Source organism: Rana temporaria, chromosome 8, assembly GCF_905171775.1.
Source record: "Rana temporaria chromosome 8, aRanTem1.1, whole genome shotgun sequence".
Lineage (NCBI taxonomy): Eukaryota > Metazoa > Chordata > Amphibia > Anura > Ranidae > Rana > Rana temporaria.
Genome location: NC_053496.1, coordinates 139,850,243 through 139,871,751, shown reverse-complemented (window position 1 = coordinate 139,871,751; position 21,509 = coordinate 139,850,243).

Genomic DNA, 21,509 nt, shown 5'->3' with positions numbered 1-21,509 from the left:
TCGAAATTTCAAATTTTTCATTTTCGAATTTTTGACATTTCAAATTTTTCATTTTCGAATTTTTCATTTTCGAAATTTCGATTTTTCGAATTTTTCATTTTCGAAATTTCGATTTTTGAAAAATTAGAAAATTCGAAAATTAAAAAAAAACAGAATTTTCGAATTTTCGAAATTGTGGAGTTTCCAAAATTGTGGAATTTTTTTGAATTTTTGAATTTTAGAAATTTCTTTTCTATTAAAATGTTTTCGTACTTCCGAATTTTTTCATTTCCGAAATTTTCCGAATTTTTTTAATTTCCGAAAAATAATTTTTTTAATTGTCGTTTCATTCGTTTTTTTCGGAAATTTCGTTTTTTTTTGTTTTATTCGTTTTTTGCTTTTTCGGAAATTTACCGAATTCCCGAATGCCCGAATTTACAAATTTCCGAAATAAGCAAAAAAACGAATAAAACTTTTTTTTTCCCGTATATCCGAATTTTTTCATTTTCGTTTTTTTCAAATTTCGAATTTCGAAATTTCGAATTTCGAAATGTTAAATATTCGAATTTCGAAATGTTAAATTTTCGAATTTCGAAATGTTAAATTTTCGAATTTCGAAATTTTAAATTTTCTAATTTTTTTTATTTTTCGAATTTACAAACTTAATTTTCGAAATTTTGAATTTATGAATTTTTCAAAAATCGAAATTTCGAAAATGAAAAATTCCAAAAATCGAAATTTCGAAAATGAAAAATTCGAAAATGAAAAATTTGAAATGTCAAAAATTCGAAAATGAAAAATTTGAAATTTCGAAAATTCGAAAATGAAAAATTCGAAAATTCTAAATTTCGAAAATTAGAAAATTCGGAATTTGAAAATTCGGAATTTTTCATTTTCGAAATTTCGATTTTTGGAATTTTTCATTTTCGAAATTTAGATTTTTGAAAAATTCGAAAATTCGAAAAAGAAAGAAAATTAAAATTCGAAAATTAAAAAAATCAGAATTTTCGAATTTTCGAAATTGTGGAGTTTCCAAAATTGTGGAATTTTTTTTAATTTTCGAATTTTAGAAATTTCTACTATAATTTTTTTAATTTTCGTTTCATTCGTTTTTTTCGGAAATTTCGTTTTTTTCGGAAATTTCGTTTTCTGCTTTTTCCGAAATTTACCGAATTCCCGAATGCCCGAATTTACAAATTTCCGAAAAATGCAAAAAAACGAATAAAACTGTTCTTTTTTTTCGATTTTCCCGAATTTCCGAAAAAAAAAAAGAATGAAACAAAAACGAATTTTTTTTTTTGATTTTCCCGAATTTTCGAAAAAATAAAAAAAACGAAAATAACATAAACATGGCAGTGCACATGTCTACATGACAATGACCCAAAGCACACAGCAACAATGAGCACACAGTGGTTGAAGGAGAAAAAGGTGAGTGCCCTTGGATGGTTTAGTCAGAGCCCAGACTTAAAGCGGGGGTTCACCCTATATAAAAAAAAAAAATATTTTTTTTCCCTCTAGCATTAAATCCGGCATAGTAGCGCGAGCTACACTATGCCGGTCTTAATTTTTTTTCCCCCATACTCACTGTTATAGCGTACATAGAAGATTCCGGGGAATGGGCGTTCCTATGGACAGGGAAGGTGATTGACGTCCGGCCGTGGCACATCACGCTTCTCCGGAAATAGCCGAAATAGGCTTGGCTCTTCACGGCGCCTGCGCATAGCCTGTGCGCAGGCGCCGTGAAGAGCCGAGACCTACTCCGGCTGTCTTCGGGGAGCGTGACGTGCCAGAGCCGGCCGTCAATCACCCTCCCTCTTGCTAGGAACGCCCATTCCCCGCGGCAGACGGAATCGTCAATGCACGATATAACCGTGAGTACCGGGATAAAAAAATTAAGACCGGCATAGTGTAGCTCGCGCTACTATGCCGGATTTTATGCTGCATTGTTCTTAAGGAGGGTGAACTACCGCTTTAAACACCATTGAAAATCTGTGGAATGACTTAAAGACTGCAGTCCACAAACGGTCAGCATCAAATGTAATTGAACTTGAGCTGTTTTTGCAGTGGAAAAAAATCCTTACAGAATGTCTCCAACTTACAAGCCAACCTCAATGCACTGTTTAATTGGGCATCTATGTGGCAAAATGAGGTTTAATGTTGATAAATGTACAGTTATGCACTTGGGTCTAAGAATATGCATGCATCATACATACTAGGAGGAGATCAGCTAGAGAAATCAATGGTGGTGAAGGCTCTGGTATATTATAAGCTTAATAATAGCATGCAATGCGGGGTGGATTTGATTTAAATCAACTCGATTTTGAGAGCGCATGCGCGGGCAACGGCGATGGCTGACTGAGCCGTGAGCTCCGCACCAGGCAGAAACAGCGGCGCCCGTAGCTCGGTACACAGCCGCTCCCGAGCTCTGCAAATCCACACAGGCAGCCTTCGGGACAGCGGGCACATTTTGGTACCTCAGGGTACTTTAAAGGGCTAATAATTTTGAAGTTCTGAGTAGTGGAGCGATCGTGAGGAGATCCAAGATGGCCGCCGCGCGGCTTACACAGGCACAGCAGCACAGCCTAATTGAACAAGGATCCCTCAGGCAAGTGACAACCTTCTCCCCCCTGCAAAACAAGCAGGAGGATCTGGGAGATTCCCCCCACATGTCCCATCTATACCCAGAAACAAATGGAGCTCAGATTCATCCCATTATGATGGAAAACTTACTAACACCTAAGGGACCCATTGTCTCACCTCAGCACAATCCCCTCAGCCATGACGCATTAACAATGGGGTCGCCTAACCTAATGGAGGAACTATTCTTGAAATTTTCTGCCTTATTAGACAGGGGCTTGTCGCAAACAGCAGCCAAAATTACGGGCGACTTAAAAGCTGACTTCCATTCTTTAGGCACTAGGATAGAAGCTGTTGAAGGCAAATTGGAGGAAACAATAGCAGCTACCTCACAGAACTACAGTCATATGCAAACACTTCAAGACCAGCTGGAGGTAGCCATGAATCGCATTGATGAACTCGAAAATAGATCACGGAGGTCTAATATTAGGATCAGAGGGCTACCTGAATCCGTCATTAATGTCCCTGAAGCAGTGCAGGACCTAATCAAATACCTTCTTCCCAACATCACCCCTCAGCGACTGGAACTAGACAGAGCTCACAGGGCCCTAGGAGCCCCTAGAAAAGATGGCTCCCCAAGGGACATCATTGCAAAGCCACATCACTTTTCGGTCAAGGAGGAAGTTATGAGACAAGCAAGGTCGGCCAAGGTCATACTGTGCCAGGGTCATCAAGTACAAATTTTTACGGACCTATCTCCTTCCACCATCCAAAGACGAAGGTCTCTGAAACCCCTTCTTCTTGCGTTAACCCAGAAATCCATCAAATACAAGTGGTCATTCCCATTTGCGGTCAAATTTACTCTAAATAGCAAACCATATGCCTTCTCCACCCTTTCAGATGGAGAAAATCTGCTACTGCGACTGAAAATCATAGCTCAAGAAGCAGACATGGACACTTCCAGTGTGGGTCAGGGGTCCAACAAGAGAGCTATCCCTACCAGCCCTCCATCTCCCCTGTGGCTGAAGAATAAGAATAAGAAAGCTAAGGACAATGGAACTACCTGAAAAGTGACTTTTGTGCTTCACCACCGAGCTCCTTTTAGCTCGCTTTATGAGCATTGGTTAGGCCTAATAGGCCGTTTGGTTCTCTCCTTTTTTTTTTTTTTTTTTTTTTTCTAATGCTCTCTTGTTTTGATCCTTTTTTCCTCCAGCTAAATTTCTTATATAGGTTATATTACCTATCTGGATCTCCCAGGTGATTCCTGGGTCTGTACCTGCTGGTGGTCGGCTCGGGCTTCCCCAGACCCTCTGATTGGGGGGGGGGGGGGAGTCTGAGGCGATTACCAGGGGGCGTCGCTTCTATTCTCTTATCCTTTTTTTTTCCCACAAAAGTGGTATATTGTTCTATTCTTGGATGTGTACTGTTCATTGCAATTTCTATATAGGTCAATAATATATTAAGGGCGCCTGGTTCCTGCCTGGTCTTAATGCGCCTCCAGCCAACCGTCGGATACCATATGGTTTCCGGGGGGTGGACAGCTCTCTCTGATTTCAGAGGAGCTGACGTTATCTCTAAATTTCTAAGCGTCTGGGGTCTCTCCCCCCCAGCGCCGGTTTTCTATTTTCAGGGAGTTCCTTTTAGCTCTTTTCTTTCCTGTCTTCCCTCACCTTTCCCTATGATCCGTAATTATTTACAAAAATGTCTAAGATTTTATTCACCTACAGGTACTTCAATCCTCCTGACGGCCTTCAGGGTTACAGCCCTCATGACTTCGTCTTTTTTGAAACTACTGTTGGTGAGTGGGGGTTGCTCCTGCTGCGGTGCCGAACCTTTATCACATGGCTAATCGGGTAGATTTCAACATTCGCATTGCCTCACATAACGTTCAGGGTATGAACTCTCAGATTAAACGGAGGAAGGTAATGGACCTTTATAAATCTATGCACCTTGACATTGTCATGATGCAGGAAACCCACCTTCCTATCCGATATAGCCCTACTTTCCTCCACCCACATTTTCCCCAATTTTATCTAGCCAGTGCTGAAAACAAAACCAAAGGAGTAGCGATACTATTTACCAAGAAATGTGCCTTTGTCAAATTATCTGAAGTCACTGATCCAGAGGGAAGGTTCATTTTAGTTAAAGGCAAGATAGGGGATCAGTTATTCTCTCTTGTTTCCTACTATACCCCTAACAGGGGTCAAGCTAAATTCTTCAAGTCAATGATTGATACCCTATCTCCTGACCTCGAAGGCACTGTTGTGCTTGGAGGGGATTCTAACACAGCCCTGGACCAGGGCTTAGATAAAACTAAACCTCCTGGATCTAGATTGATTCGTCCTACAAGAGAAAGCCTCAAATTCGCAAAAGTCCTACATGATAATGGCCTAGCTGACACCTGGAGGGAACTTAACCCCTCTACTCGAGACTACACCCATTTCTCTCATCCTCATTTGTCCTATGCACGCATTGATCATATCCTCACCCCATCATCCACTCTCCCGGCAATCCTGTCTGCCTCTATAAGGGACACTGTCTTATCGGATCACTCCTTAGTGATCATCTCGCTTAAACTAGGGGTCAGGGAAGGATCGCGTACGTTCTGGAGATTGAACGAGTCCTTACTGTCTGAGCCAGTCAGGGTCAAGGAGATAGGCTTAGCATTGACAGAATATTTTACACTCAATGATACTGGGGAGGTTTCTGAAGAAACATTATGGGCCGCCCACAAAGCCTTTATTAGAGGGAAGCTCATACAGATTTCTACGAAACTTAAAAGAGAAAGGGTTGCTGAAATAAGCAAATTGGAAGCGGAATACATTTCCCTTAAAGCCAGACACAAAAAGAACCCGTCCGGAATCTCCACGTCGGTAATAGACAACGCTAGACTGGCGCTCAACCTTGCTCTCACTACCCGGGCGGAGAAATCAATTAGGTGGGGAACACACAAATTCCACACCCAGGTTGATAAAATAGGCCCCCTTCTTGCTGCCAAACTTACCCCTAAAACTAAATTGATTTCTATGCCTAAAATAAAAATAGGGGGTAATCCTCCCACAACCAATCCATCCAAAATCCTTGAGGCTTTCCAGGGCTTTTATTCAAGCCTTTACGAACCCCACACCAGGCCAACTACTGGTGCAAAGTCACAATTCCTAGAGGGTCTTCATATCCCGACCCTGTCAACGGATCACAGAGATATTTTGGATTCCCCAATCACAGAGGAGGAGGTTGTGGAGGTAGTCAGGGGTCTTAGAACTGGGTCGGCCCCCGGTCCAGATGGACTGTCTATCCCTTATTACAAAACTTTTTCAGCTATCCTGGCTCCACACATGACTAAGTTTTTCAATTCCAAAACCAGGGGTGACCCTCTGGATTCCCAGATTAATACAGCCTTCATAACGGTCATTCCTAAACCGGACAAAAACCCAGAAGACGTTAGAAACTACCGTCCGATATCCCTAATCAATAACGACCTCAAGGTCCTCACCAAAATCCTAGCCAATAGACTAGCAGGCTTTATAGGGCAGTACATACACAAAGACCAAGTAGGTTTTATACCTGGCAGACAGGGCCCGGACCAAATTAGAAGAGCAATAGACCTAGCGTCGATTTTGCAGACCAATTGGGCGGGGGGGATCCCTCAGAGAGGATTCTTGCTGTCATTGGACCTGCAGAAGGCCTTTGACTCAGTTTCCTGGCCCTATCTTTTTAATTTACTTGAGACATGGGGTTTTGGACCCAGATTTCTAGGCATTATTAGGGCCCTATACGCTAACCCTAGAGCTTTAGTTAGAATTAACGGGCATTACTCCAAACCCATTGAGATTAGAAGGGGCACCAGACAAGGTTGTCCCCTATCCCCATTGGTTTTCGCTGTAGCAATCGAGACTTTAGCAATAGCAATAAGACAGAATCCCAATATCTCAGGAGTCCAGTGTGGAGATCAAACTCACAAATGCGCCCTATTTGCGGATGACATATTGCTATTCCTGACCTCTCCTGTCACCACCCTCCCCAATTTATGTCATATTTTGGACGACTTCTCCAAAATCTCTGGCCTATCGGTCAACTTTTCTAAATCTCAGGCCCTTAATATTTCCCTGCCCTCACAAATAGTGCTGGATCTTAAACAATCCTTTAATTTTAGCTGGAATGAAACCTCAATCCAGTATCTAGGAATCGCTCTAGCCGCAAAGACGGAAGCTCTATACGACCTCAATTACCCCCCCTTATATAAGAAAATGGAAGCCGACCTTAAAATTTGGTCCAGATTCAACCTCTCTTGGTTGGGTAGAATAAACTCAGTCAAAATGACCCTGCTCCCCAGAATATTATACTTGTTTCGTTCACTCCCCATCCCCACAAGACGAAAGCATCTAAAATCTTTACAAAGCAAACTGTTAAAGTTCATTTGGGGTTCAAAGGGATATCGTGTCCCTCAAGATACATTATTCCGCCATAGAAGCAAGGGTGGTCTAGGCTTACCTGACCTTCATAAGTATTACCTCTCAGCTAGATTAGCTCAATTCTCTGCCTTATATTCCAAAATCAATGTACCTGATTGGGTGAAGATAGAACAACTAGCTATTCCCTCAGCCCCCCTTGACTATCACCTCTGGTCCCCCATCAAATCACGCCCAGCCATCCTCTCCCCAGTCCTTTCCCAATCCTTTGCTTTGTGGGATAGCCTTAGATATGACGACAGACTGACATCAACCACCCATCCTCTTGCCCACATCTTCAATAACCCTGAATTCCCATCCGGCATGAGACCATCTCAATTCCAATGGTGGCTGGACAAGGGGCTATATCGGATAGGACATTTCTTTGCTTCAGGCGGTCCCATCTCCCTAAACTACTGTACTAATACTTTGAAAATCCCTAACTCAGAGAGGGGTCGCTATGATGAAATCTCGGATTATCTCCATAGCATCTGGAAGACCAGACCCCTTCCTCCTGACTTCACGTCATACGAACTTTGGTGTGGACAGGACATAGGACGGAGGGGAGGCATCTCGGTGATCTACTCAGCCCTCACTCACCCAACAGACAAATCGCCTTATATGAAGGCTTGGGAATCTGACTTTCAAATTAATTTGAGCCTAGAGAACTGGCACAAAGCCTTTTTCAGATCATTCAAGGGCATCCAGAGCGCCTCCCTAATGGAGGCCAATGTGAAGGTCTTCACCAGATGGTATCTTACCCCCTCCAGATTGGCTTCCATGTTCCCTGCTGCGGATCCCCTTTGTTTTCGGGGGTGTCAGCTGCGAGGCACCATGGCGCACATATGGTGGGAATGCCCTAGAATTCGCTCCTTTTGGAGAATAATATTCAAAATTATTTTCAAAGTTACTGGGCACCGGATTACAGGGGCTCCCAATACGGCCCTACTAAATGCCCATATACCACAACTTAACAAGCCCACACAGAAGTTGGTGCACTTTATCCTACTGAGCGCAAAGATAGCCATTGCTAAGTCTTGGAAACAAACTAGGCCACTCATATCGGTGGTTAAACGAAAAGTGTCATGGATCATGATTCAGGAGAAGTTGTCCAGCATACTACATGACTCCTCCGAAGCATTCCGCGAGATTTGGACACCGTGGGCTGACTATGTTGGTATTCCGCTTACACCTTTACCTGACTAGGCCGGATTTTGATCTTAACTGATTTTAGACATTCAACTACTCTCTCCCCCTTAACCCCCTTGCCTCCATTTCCTTTTCCTCTGTCCTCTCTTCTATACCTCTTTTTACTTTCCTTATTATACTTAGTAGTTTTCAATAATTGATTGCACAACTCTTTAAGGGTTATAGCCCTAGAGTCTCAATGCTCTTTATGTTTGGTCTCTTCCGGGGGAACATTTGTTTGCTACTCTCCCTCGAGGGGGTTGTTTTTTTTTTGCTCCTCCCTCATACTAGTGAGAGGTGTGGGTGGGGGATAAAGGATCGGGGCCTTTCGCTTGACACAGCTGGTTCCCAATTGGGGTGTCGAGGGATGGTTCCCGGATCATTCTTTAGTAGGTCTGGGCCCTCGGGTGGCAAGTACTATCTATGGGGGCACTTGGGTCCTCACCGGTACCCGAGCGAATTAGCTAGGCAAGATTTCCCCAATTTCTACCCGCTCCACCCGGAAGAGATGGTTATTTACTACATTTTATTGTAACCTCATTTTGGCTTCATTTGTCTCATGGGGCTTTTGTTATGTTCGATGGTTTGTCATGACTGTAACCCTTTTGATGAATATCAATAAAAATCTATTGAAAGTTAAATCAACTCGATTTTAAATCATAATTTTTAAAGAGCAACTGCCATCTCTGTCCCCCAGCAGCTCCTTCTCTGACCTGCTGTTGACTCACCGACAGTTCCATTCACTTTAATTGGACAGTTGGTGATGCGGCAGTGACACAACAAAGTCACGGATGTGGCGGCAGCAGGTGAATGGATGCCCGCTAACAGGCGCTGATGGATCTGAAATGACAGGTGCTCTTTTAATGTAAGTACTTCTTCTTATTGGTAGTTAAAATCTTTAATATATGCAAACAAAATGAAGCTTTCCTCTTTAGAATAATAAGCTGTCAGGTTAGTAAAACAGCGATATCAGAACCGAGTGGTCATAGATTTGCAAAACAATGGAATAAAGGAATATTCCTGAACTTTGCTTTATTTCATAGTTACTGTGACTGTGTGTGACTGCATCAATGCAGTGCTTGTTATCTCAGCTTGCATTTATTGACCCTGAGTTCACACATATGCGAACACAGACTTTGCATCGCAATGCGATGTTTGTGCAACAGTTGTATGGCTGAACTCACATTTGATTTGCACAAAAAAGGTGCAGGGACTTTATTTTTCCCACACTGAAATTGGATTGCATGGGTGTTCACAACCATGTGATCCGATTCCTGTGCAAATTCACAGTTCACATTGCGTCTGTGAACCAATCTGGGGGTGTCATTAGCATTGTATTGACACCAGCAGCGGTTTGCAGAGGGCAGAGATGTGATAAGGGAACCAGCGCTGCAATCGTGGTGGTTCCCACATCGCTATATTGTAAACCCAGGCTATGAGTTTACCAAAAAAAAAACACAATGAGTTTACCAAAAATTTAAATATTGCAGAATATACAGCCTCATGCTACATACCATATTTATCGGCGTATAACGCGCACTTTTTTCCCCTTAAAATACAGGGGGAAATCTTGGGTGCGCGTTATACGCCAATGTCATTTTTGTTTACCAATGGGGGGGCGGAGATTGGGCGGGAGTGTCGTGCCGGCCGTCCCACCTCGCATGGGACAGCCCGCCGGCGTACTAAAAAGATTAAAAAAAGTCCCTTCTCTCCTCTTCTTGCTCCTCCTCCCCCTCCGAGTGTAGCTTCAGATTGGAGCAGGAGAGGAGGAGGAGGAGACTGTGTGATTTGAGCGGAAGACTTGTGTGGCTTGATGCTGACCTGATCGGCTTTGCGGGCATCCGTGGGGACACAATCCGGCGCTGTCTTGAACGGGTATCGACACCCGGAGACCTGATCCGACGTGATCCGTGAGACATCGGGACTACAGACGCTGACTCCGAAGCTGAGTGAGTGGAGCGGCTCATGCTGTGACAGGAGAAGCAGGTAGGAGGGCAGAGTATCCCCCCCCCCACCCATACAGCACTCACAGGCAGTTTGAAAACTGAGATCTATGAGATCTATGTGTAATGTGATGTGATGTGATCTATGTGTAATGTGATGTGATGTGATCTATGTGTAATGTGCTGTGATGTGATCTATGTGCAATGTGCTGTGATGTGATCTATGTGTAATGTGCTGTGATGTGATCTGCTGGGATCTGTGAGTAATGTGCTGGGATCTGTGTGTAATGTGCTGGGATCTATGTGTAATGTGCTGGGATCTATGTGTAATGTGCTGGGATCTATGTGTAATGTGCTGGGATCTGTGTGTAATGTGCTGGGATCTATGTGTTATGTGCTTGGATCTATGTATAATGTGCTGGGATCTGTGTGTAATGTGCTGAGATCTGTATGTAATGTCCTCGGATCTGTGTAATGTGCAGGGGGGCTTTGGAATTTAAAAGGGCTGTTGAAAGTTTTTTTCCTAAAACTTCCCTCCTAAAATTAGGGTGCGCGTTATACGCCGGTGCGCGTTATACGGTAACTAAGCTCCATTTCATGCTGAATAAACTAAATTATTAATTTATCTTAAATAGAAAACTATCTTTAGATTTTTATAGCATTTTATTTTTTTTATAAAAATAGTTTTTTTTAAATTATATATATATATATATATATATATATATATATATATATATATATATATATATATATATATATATATATATATATATATATATATATATTAGTGTGTGTGGCGGGATATCACCCTTTTTAATGTGATATAAAAGACTACCATTGCTGATTGAGAAGGATCTCAGCTCCCTCCTGTGGCCGAGATGAGTTACAGCGACCTGTTATTTATCATTTGTTCTGGTACCGCAGAGAATGTTGGGAAATTGAGTACAGGGAGAGAAGGGACTCCATTTGCCCTGGCCTGTAATAGACTACATTACCCAGAGAGCAGCTGTACAAGGCTTTGCCTTCCACGCAGCCTGCTGGGAGAGGTAATTTAAGGGAGATGACGAGTTTGGCGCGCTCTCTCTGGACCGCCTATTCAACCCAGGAGGACACCTGTGGAAGTGTCCCCACGGAGAGTAGGCCGTAACTGAGGCCTACATATGCCCGGGTGGAGCACCTTTGAGGAGAAGAGACGGAACCTCTAATGAAGAATCAGACAGGCTTCCAGTATCCCTGCGACCTGTCTGAGAACCGGAGGCTGCCGTCTAGCAGGACTGTGACGGGAGATCGCGGATGGAGTGTCACGGAAGGACAAGGCCTGAACTGGTTGGGTGAGATGGGCACCTACCCAAAGACCTACTGACTGTGTTGTTTGAGGGTGGATCGTCCCCAATGGCCAGCGAGACTTCACGGTTCTTTTGCCAGTTCATTTATTACCATATTGGATTATAAATTACCCCTTGCGTGCCAACGCATGCCAACGTATCAGTGCACGGACTCTTGGGATAATTTGAACTGAGGTTTGGCCTGGCCCGCCAAACCACGATAGTTAGGGATACTACTTGAAGACTGCCTACTTAGTTATTATAGAGCACGGATATCCATTTTATATTCTTTAATTGAGTAACTGTGTTATTATATTGTGCAGTATTAGAGAGAGAGCTGGGTGAGGCTTTGCGGGGGGTGCTTTTTTTTACTAGCAATGGCAGTGATCTGCGATTTTTATCAGGACTGCAAGATTATGGCAGACACATATTTTGACTCTTTTGACACTATTTTGGGTCCATTGTCATTTATACAGCGATCAGAGCTACAAATAGCCATTGATTACTGTATAAATGACACTGGCAGGGATGGGTTTAACCTCCCTGGCGGTATGATTCTGTCTGGAATTACGTACCAAAAGCGGTACAATTATTTTGCAAGGAAATTTGGCGTTTTATACTGTTGGCCTGTAATTTTTAGAAATAACTCACTTAAATCTGACCAAGCAAGAGTCTTGTAGGCATCCCGGGTATGATTTTTTTTTTAAAACAAAATTATAAATTATAATATAATAAATAATTATAAATAATTATAACAAATAATAATATAATTATAATAAAAAATATTCAATAATGTAATCAACTCAAAATCACTGAAATGTGCTCAGTTGCAGAACTGTCGCTGTCATTATTTTTTTTTTTTATGACGAATTTCCCCACAAATCGCTATCGCACAATTCTGCAAGTGATTATAATTTATTATCGCTGTTTTCTAGCTGATCTAAAACCATTTTTGACATAAAGGGACACTTTTGGACAATCTACAGTTTTTAGGCAGAAATGACATTTTTTATTTTTATAAAAGTACATGTAGGGCACTGGGCAGACCACTAGGGACAAGGGGGGTGTGTATTTTTTACATACAGTACTGTAATCTATAAGATTACAGTATACTGTATGTAAAGTGTTTGTTTACTTTTTTGAATTTGGCGCCGTTCTCCGCTCCCGTGCGTCGTAACGTCGCAGGGAACGGAGATCGGCGGCACACGGGGAGACTGTGAATCGAGCGAGGAGGTCCCGCTCGCTCACACAGCGGGTGGCATCGCTGGATCCAGGGACAAGGTGAGTAACTTGCCTGTGGATCCAGCGAGAAGGTAAGCCGCGCCGCTGCACACTCTGCACGTCCACCCCGAGCGTGACTCGGGGTTACCGATCCTAACATGAAAAACCAACCCCGAGTCACGCTCTGGTTTACCGCCAGGGAGGTTAAACACTAGGGGCGATCAAGGGGAGTAATTCTAACTGTGGGGGGGATGGTCTCACAGGAACATAACAGAGATCACTGCTCCCGATGACAGGGAGCAGTAGATCCCTGTCATGTTGCTAGGCAGAACAGGGAAATGCCATTCTGCCAACGTAAATCGCCGTGTGGCAGTCGGCAAGGGGTTAAACAATATGTAAACTCTTTACAGTAAACCTTAGCAATACCTATACAGTAATAAATAATCTGCCTGGCTTTACAATTGAATAGTCAGCTTGATAAAAAGTGGAGAGTGACTAAAATTATGAGAAACCTAGGAAAAATTCTGGATGGGGAAGGAAAACATATGCAAAGATTCATATAGCACACTGTAAAAAAGCGTTATTATGGTCAGAACTTGGGCCTAGTCGCTTTATACACTGCACTACTATGCCACAGTCTATATACCCACTAAATTCTCCTAATTACTTAGCCACAACTGACAGCCTCACAGCCACACACATGCACCTAGGGCTAGAGGATAATTTTTTTAAACATTTAAATTTTCAATAACATTTGCACAAAGAATGATATCACTTTGTCTGAGCCTACCTTACAGAAGAAGTTTGTTAAAATCAGTAACTGTTGCGAGAATGAACACTTTGGTTAGGACTGTGCATCATACAACATGGAGTATGGGAACGAGAGAGCGAGAGGGGGGGGGGGGGGAAGAGAGATAGAGATCACGATAGAGATCACAAGAGAGATAGAGATCATGATAGAGATCACGAGAGAGATAGAGATCACGAGAGAGATCACGAGAGAGATAGAGATCACGAGTATGTGATCACTATCATATAGTATGTGATCTGACACTCCTGGCCCTGGGGAGTGCATGCACGCCGCCGGCGATCCACTCCCGTTGCGATTTGCACACAGTGGGAGCTGATCTGCGGGTACTGCAGACTTGATAGAGAAAAGCAGGTGATGAGTTCAATCCTAAATGCACTAAATCGTGAACAAAATAATAACGAATCTAATAAAAAATATCATATATATGACACAACCGTGCCAAAACGAATCAAGACCGTGGAGGAATATGCATAAAGTGATCAAACCTGAATGAGTACTAAAAACTACAGTATATAAGTACTAACAACTAAAACAATCTGTTGAATAACACAGAGTAAGTGTCCAATATCAGTCCGGCCAGTGCTGCCAAATGCAGCACACAAATGCTTCACAGGTAGGTCTTCTTAGATGGTGGGCTCACAGAGCGCTTACCTCCCCCTTGTAGGTTTAAAGCATGCAGTAACTGCAGCCAAACTTGATGGATCCTAGATACTGCGGCGTCCTGGTATCTACAGTGTGACTTCTGGTCTCCAACAAAATGGAGGCTCGCTGTGGAATGCAGGGATCAGCAGGGAGGAAACAGAAGAATACAAGCTCCCATCGTGAAGTATGTTTAAAAAGAGAATTTATTAAAAAAGGAAAACTGCTTACAAGCATATGTTTTAAAACGTGAGTCACAAAAATTCCGGTCGGACTGGGCTCCGTGTCACTTCTGGTTACGTCTAGATGTCCTTACGCATTGCGTCACGTGACTTCATATATATGATATCTTTTATTAGATTCGTTATTATTTTGTTCACCATTTAGTGCATTTAGGATTGTGCTCATCACCTGCTTTTCTCTTTCCAATTTGTTAGTGTTCACATTTAGATTTGAGCAGCACCCTATTGATTGCATACATTTCCTAGTCTAGATATCTCTTTAATCATTTTGGCTAGCGCAAAAGACACCATTTTATTTTTTCACTGCAGACATGATGTTCGCCAGAAACCACCGATCATTAGGCAGAGAGACAGAATGGCGTTCTACATATGTAAACAAGGCAGATTGCCATTCTGTCTGTTTGCAGGAACACAGGATCCATGCCTTGTCCTAGTAAAAGCACAGTGCACAAAAATAGGCTAGGCACACAGTTAACCCTTTAATCGCCCCTTTTGTTAACCCCTTCCCAGCCAGTCTCATTAGTACAGTGACCCTGCATAGTTTTAGCACGGATCACTGTATTAGTGTCAGTGGTTCCCAAAAAGATATACTGCGGTGGGGCAGCAAATACAGGCTCAGTCGTGTATACTATATATACACATGATTAAAGCTATTCAGGCATCCGGCCTTTTTTCAAAAATTTTGAGCACCAGCCGATACTGGCAGGAAGTAAAAAAAAAAAAAAAAATTATATCATACAAAGTTTGAATGTTTATTGTTACAGAAAAAGTGTATCAATTTATGAATTTTGACCCAATGGAATTTGGTATCATCCATGGGTGCAGCGTGTTTACTGCACACAGGCCCGAAGGGGGGGGGGGGGGCACTGTGCTCCAACAGACACTGCATCCTTGGGTGAGACATGTCAGGTCCAGGACAGTGGCAAAACTACCAGGATTGCACTTGCGACCGGACAAGAGACTTTAAATGGCAGAAAGGAGCAGAAGAATCTGTGTAGATAACAAAAAAAGGCACGGAAGTGCCAATTTTATTAGTTAAAAATATATTACGTATAGACAAAATTTACTTAAAAAGTATTAGAAAAGTGCACCAATGAATCAGCATAAACAAAGCATTGTGTATGAAATATAATAACCCAAACTGATGGTCCAAAGTACTGCTCAAAACAAAATTTAGGTCAGCCAATTGGATTCTCAGACAATACCCGACAGGTTTCGGAAATTATTTTGCATTGGTATACATTTTCCTTCCTCAGGAGTAGTATTATAGTTGGGTAGTTATTTTCTTGTATATATTTGATTCACTGAAATTTACAAGAATAAAAACAGCACAAAAGGGACAGTACATGCTGGCTGCACGAATCCATCCACAAGCCGGTCATCGGGACACATCCACAAAAGGCGCCTGGTGTGTAACACATCAACAGAGTTTGCACTTGAGCTGGAGCTGCAAGCAATGCCGACAACAGGTCGGCGGCCAGAGGAATATCTGTACATAGGTTGACAATAAGCTGTACACTCCATAGAGTTGGGCTTTATGGCAGAGTGGCCAGAAGAAAGCCATTTCTTTTTAGCAAAAAACAAAATGGCACGTTTTGAGTTTTCAAAAAGGCATGTATAGAGGAAGGTGCTCTGGTCTGATGAGACTAAAATTTTGTTATATCCTCTGAGTTGTGAGAGACACAAGACTCTGGAACAACGGATGTTTATAGCAGATCCTTGCAACCCTGGTGGTTCAGACGGTGTCGGGGATACGGGCAGTTGAGAATGAGGACGCAGTTGGTCTGCATGCCGTATGCAAATGGAACCATCTTCCAGGCAGACCCTATACATCTTGGGTCCCAAAGTCTATGCAATGACAGCAGGAAGCCAATGGGTGTTGGAAGCCCCATAAGATCGGGCCTATACCTTTTGTTGGGCTGTGAATTGGGGGAGCTTGTTGTGTTTGACCATCTTGTATTGGGACTGCAGTACATGTTCCTGGACTGTTTAAGGGCGGAGCATAGCCAAACCAGTCCATGGCTGCTGACCCAGAAGGAGTTTAGCTGGACTTTTCCGGTGGTTGCATGTGGTGCGTTTCTGTAAGCAGAAAGGAAGGAGTCCAGCTGCTGGGGTGACAGGGACTGTTTACTTGCAGCCACTGTAGCTTTGAAATAGCGTTTGAAAGTCTGCACAAACCATTCTGCTTGACCATTTGTAGCCGGGTGGTAAGGTGCGGTCAACTGGTGCTTGATGTTGTGGGCAGTCAGGAAACACTGAAACTCCTGACTGGTAAATTGTGCACCATTATCTGTGACAATTTCTCTTGGGTATCCAAACGTAGCAGCGAGATGTAACAGTATGGAAACTGTTGCCTTAGTCGTTGGCTGAGTAACAGGAATTGCCTCAGGCCACTTTGAATGGGCATCCACTATGATCAAGAAGGTGTGTCCTCTGATCGGTCCTGCAAAGTCCAAATGTAGGTGAAACCAAGGAACCGTGGGCCAAGTCCAGGGCTGGTAGGGTAGGGTCTCTTGCAGTTTGTGCACATCCAGCACAAGCATTCACATATGTTATTCACATATGTTGTGATATTTGAATCTAGGTTTGGCCACCACACATAGCCTCTGGCTTTTAGTTTCATACGTGTGCCCCCTGGATGACCAGTATGTAGCAAGCTCAGAATGCGTCTCCGGAGGGTCTGTGGAAGGATCACTCGGTCTCCCCATAAAAACACAGTTGCCAGCCGCAGGTAAATTCCATACACCTACGGAAATAAGGTTCATAATCCTGTGTGACGGTTGCAGACCGTACCCAGCAGAGTATTGTTTTTAGGAAGTTATTCTTGGCTGCTATCTTCCCAGAAGACAAGAAGGACAGGCTGGTGTAACAACTCTTGACTGGTGGAGAAGAGACCATCGACATCCCTGTCAGTCTGGACATTGCGTCCTCATTAGCATTGGCATCATGACCGCAATACTGGATTTTGTAGCTGTATGCTCACAAGAATAGGGCATAGCGTTGAGGCGGGCCGCAGTAGTCTGAGAGATGCCTTTGTCAGGGCTAAAGATCTGAAGGAGTGGTTTATGGTGTGTCAGTATGGTGAATTCTCTACTATATAGGTAAAGATGAAACTTCTTAATTGCCCATATCAGCACAAGAGCCTCTTTGTCACTGTATGAGTAATTGCTTTCTGCTTTTGTCAAAGACCTGGAGGCAAATGCCACTGTTTTTTCTGACCCATCTGGTAAGATGTGAGATAGTACAGCCCCCAGACCATAGGGTGAGGCATCACATGCCAATGTGAGGGGCTTCTGGAGGTTATAGTGCACAAGCGTGCGTGACGCCAACAGCTTTCGCCTAGAGACTTCAAAAGCACGTTGGCATGCAGCCGACCAGTCCCATCTGAAGTCTTTCTCCAACAGAAACAAGGTGTGTGTCAGATCTGGCAGGAATTTGTGGTAATGGTTCAGCAAGCCAAGGTATGATCGCAGCTGCTGGACGTTGGTGGTGGTTGGATCTTTGACTAAAGCATCAACCTTGGCTTTCGTGGTGTGTATACCCTCTGCATCCACAAGGTTGCCACAAAACTACAATTTAGGCACCATGAATTAGCATTTTGCTAAGTTCACTTTTAGACCCTGTTCTTGGAGTCTTGCCAACACAAGCACCACATTCTGCTTGTGTTCCTGGTCCATCCGTCCCGTGATGAGCATGTCATCTAGCAGGCACTGCGTGAAAAGAATTTCTGCCAAAATCTTGTCCATTTTTTGTTGCTAAATGGCTGGGGCGGAGTCTACACCAAACACCATCCGATTGTATTCATACAGTCCCTTGTGGGTGTTGATGGTTAGAAACTTTCAGGAAGAAGGATGGACCTCAAACTGTAAATATGCTTGTCTGAGATCAAGCCGGTGAACTTGTGACCCCTGCTAGAGGCAAAAATGTCATCTACTCTGGGTAGGGGAAACTGGTCTATCTCCAGTTGGGAGTTCAGTGCCATGCGGAAATCGACACAAATGCACAAGTACCCATTTTCTTTACTGATACCACTGGTGATGCCCACCCGCTGTGCTCTACCTTTGAGATGACACCTTGTTTCTTCAGCCGACTTAGTTCTGCTTCCACTCCTGCTTGGAGTGCAAAAGGTACTGTCCGAGCTTTGAAGAACTTAGGCTGGGCATTGGGTTTCAGCTTGAGTCTCACACAGTCATGCTTTATTTTCCCCAACTGGTCATCAAAGATCTTTGGGAACTGCTGCTTCAGGGACACCACCCATCCCTCATGATCTCCTAATGGAATTTTAACGCTGTTACAGGGATTTATGGCGATGTCTGGCATACCAAAGTGAGCAATCCAGTCCCTCATCCATCATTACATCCATCTTAAGTTTCTTTCCCTCAATGGTTACCTCTACAGTAATTGTGGAGGGTGCTGAATGCATATGATGCATGTCTAATCTGTTGAGCACTTCCTCATCCTCTGACTCAGATGATGATGTATATCTTCCCATCATATATGTCTTTGTCTTGGGGTTCAGAGGTATTTTATCTCACACCTTCTTGCTACAGCAAACTCATTTCAGATGGTCTGTCTTACCACAATTATGACATGTCTGATCCTTGTGGTCATGGTCTGTATTCCCACAATGGTAGCAAGCCGACTCCCGGCTTGGTTGGGGTCTGAATTTCCAGTTTGTGGCAGTTGGCTTGACTGCTGTTCTGAAAACATCCTGCTTCACCTCTTCCCTTCTGCTCTGGGGGTTCAATTCCTTTGTATCTTTCACAGCCATTTCCATCACTGAAGCCATCTCAATTGCCTTTGTAAGGGTAAGGTCTTTCTCTGTTAACAGTCTCTTTTGGCTAGACTCACAATTCAGTCCCATGACAAACTTATCTCTCAGTGCAGTAGGTAGGTACTCCCCAAAAGAACAGGTAGAGGCTAGTCTTCGAAGGGGGCGAGCACATATGCTTTAATTTCCTCACCTGGCTACTGCTGCCTCTGATAGAACTGAAATCTTTCTGCAATCTCTAGTGGTCTAGGCTGGAAGTGATCCTCTAACAGTCTCAGGAGCTCTGCCAATGTCTTAGGGCCAGATTCACAGCAGAGATACGACGGTATCTCAGATACTCCGTCATATCTCTCAGAGTATCTATGCGACTGATTCATAGAACCAGTTACGCATAGATAGCCCTTAGATCCGACAGGTGTAATCGTTTTACACTGTCGGATCTTAGGATGCAATACCCGCCGCTGAGGGGAGTTTGCGTCGTAAACCAGCGTCGGGTATGCAAATGAGTAGATACAGCGATCCACGACGGTTTTTCGCGTTCGCTACGTCCCTGCTAGTCTAGTTTCCCGTCGCAAAGTTAGTCGTCGTTTTAGGTGCCCTAACTTTACACAGCACACGTATGTGCTGTATAAAGTATGGCCGTCGTTCCCGCGTCGAAATTTAAAAATGTTTCCTTCTTGCGTAAGACGTCCGGGAATACGGAAGTACGCTACGCACGTCGCCGTTCGAAAAAATGACGTCACTTCGTGCAAAGCACGGCGGGAAATTCAAAAGGGAGCATGCGCAGTAGGTCCAGCGCGGGAGCGCGCCTAATTTAAATGGCACACGCCCCTTTGAATTACGCTGGCTTCAGTTTTCATGCAAGTGCTTGGTGAATCAGGCACTTGCGATGAAAACTTGCGGCGGTGTAACGTATCTACGATACGTTACGCCACCGCGATTCTACGTGAATCTGGGCCTTAGTTGCTGGTTTTACAGGGAAAAGGAGATCCCTAAGGCCCCGTACACACGAGAGGATCTATCCGCTGGAATTTATCCGCGGATCACTTTCAGCGGATAGATCCGCTGGTGTGTACAACCCAGCAGATATTTATCCGCGGATATTTTTCGGGCCGATGGTTTTCCAGCGGATCAAAATTTCTTAGCATGCTAAGAAATCGATCCGCTGGAATCCAGTCCAGCGGATTGATCCAATGGTCTGTACAGACTCACCGGATCAATCCGTCCGATTCCATCCCTCGCATGCGTCGTAATGATTCAAAGTCCTTATATTACAGCGTCGCCGCGTCATCATCGCGGCGATGGCGCGACACGTCACCGCGGAGGGAATTCCGCGCGGATTTTGATCTCATGGTTAGTACAACCCTGAGATCAAAATCCGTCAGAGGATTTATCCGCGGAAACGGTCCGGAGGACCGTTTCCGAGGATAAATCCTCTCGTGTGTACTAGGCCTAAGGCCTTGTACTCACGACCGGATCTGTGCGCTGAAAACTGTCTGCCGGACAGTTTCCGGCGTACAAGGCTGATTTTTGTTTGGTTCCGCTGGCTTGTACACACCAGCGGACCAAATTACCGTCGTACCGGAACGCGTGCACGTAAACTACGTACGACGTCACTATAAAGGGGAAGACCAAACTTAATGGCGCCGCCCTCTGTTCCTCTTTTGCTAGTTACGGGTTTGCTCGTGTTAGTGAAGGTTTGGTTAGAGCTGATTCGCGCTTCTCGGTCTCCAGGCTTTGACAGCGTGTATTCACGGGTTCAGTGCGTGTGCTTGCGGTAACGTAGTTGTCATTCGGCTATAGGCTAGCAGGTTGTTTCTGCTTTTGCAGTTGCATCCTGTGCGCTCGTATCTGTTTGTCACGCGTTCGTCGCAGGTAGTGCTGGATTTGCGAGTGCTTTCTGTTTGAGTGTGTTCTTGACTGACCAGCCGGCCGGTTTGAAGCCATGATGGAGCAGCAGCGTCAATTTTCGCGAGTTGGTGCTGTTTATGGGATGGCTGCTGGATATGTTCATTATTCCAGTACTTTGGCCAGAAACAGGGGGCGGAGGCGTTTCTGGACCAAGAATTGGTTGCGCCAGCGTGACCAGTTCTCACATATGCCTCTGCTTAGGGAAATCCAGGAGAATAATCCTAATGACTTTAGGAATTTTCTCCGCATGACGGACCCCGTATTCAACAGTCTGCTGGATCTTCTGTCCCCCTATATCACGAGGCAGGACACTGTGATGCGCCAAGCCATCACGGCCGAGCAGAGGCTTATTGCCACGTTGCGGTACCTGGCGACTGGGAGGAGCCTGCAGGACCTCAAGTTCTCGACAGGCATCTCTCCGCAGGCGCTTGGGGTCATCATACCGGACACGTGT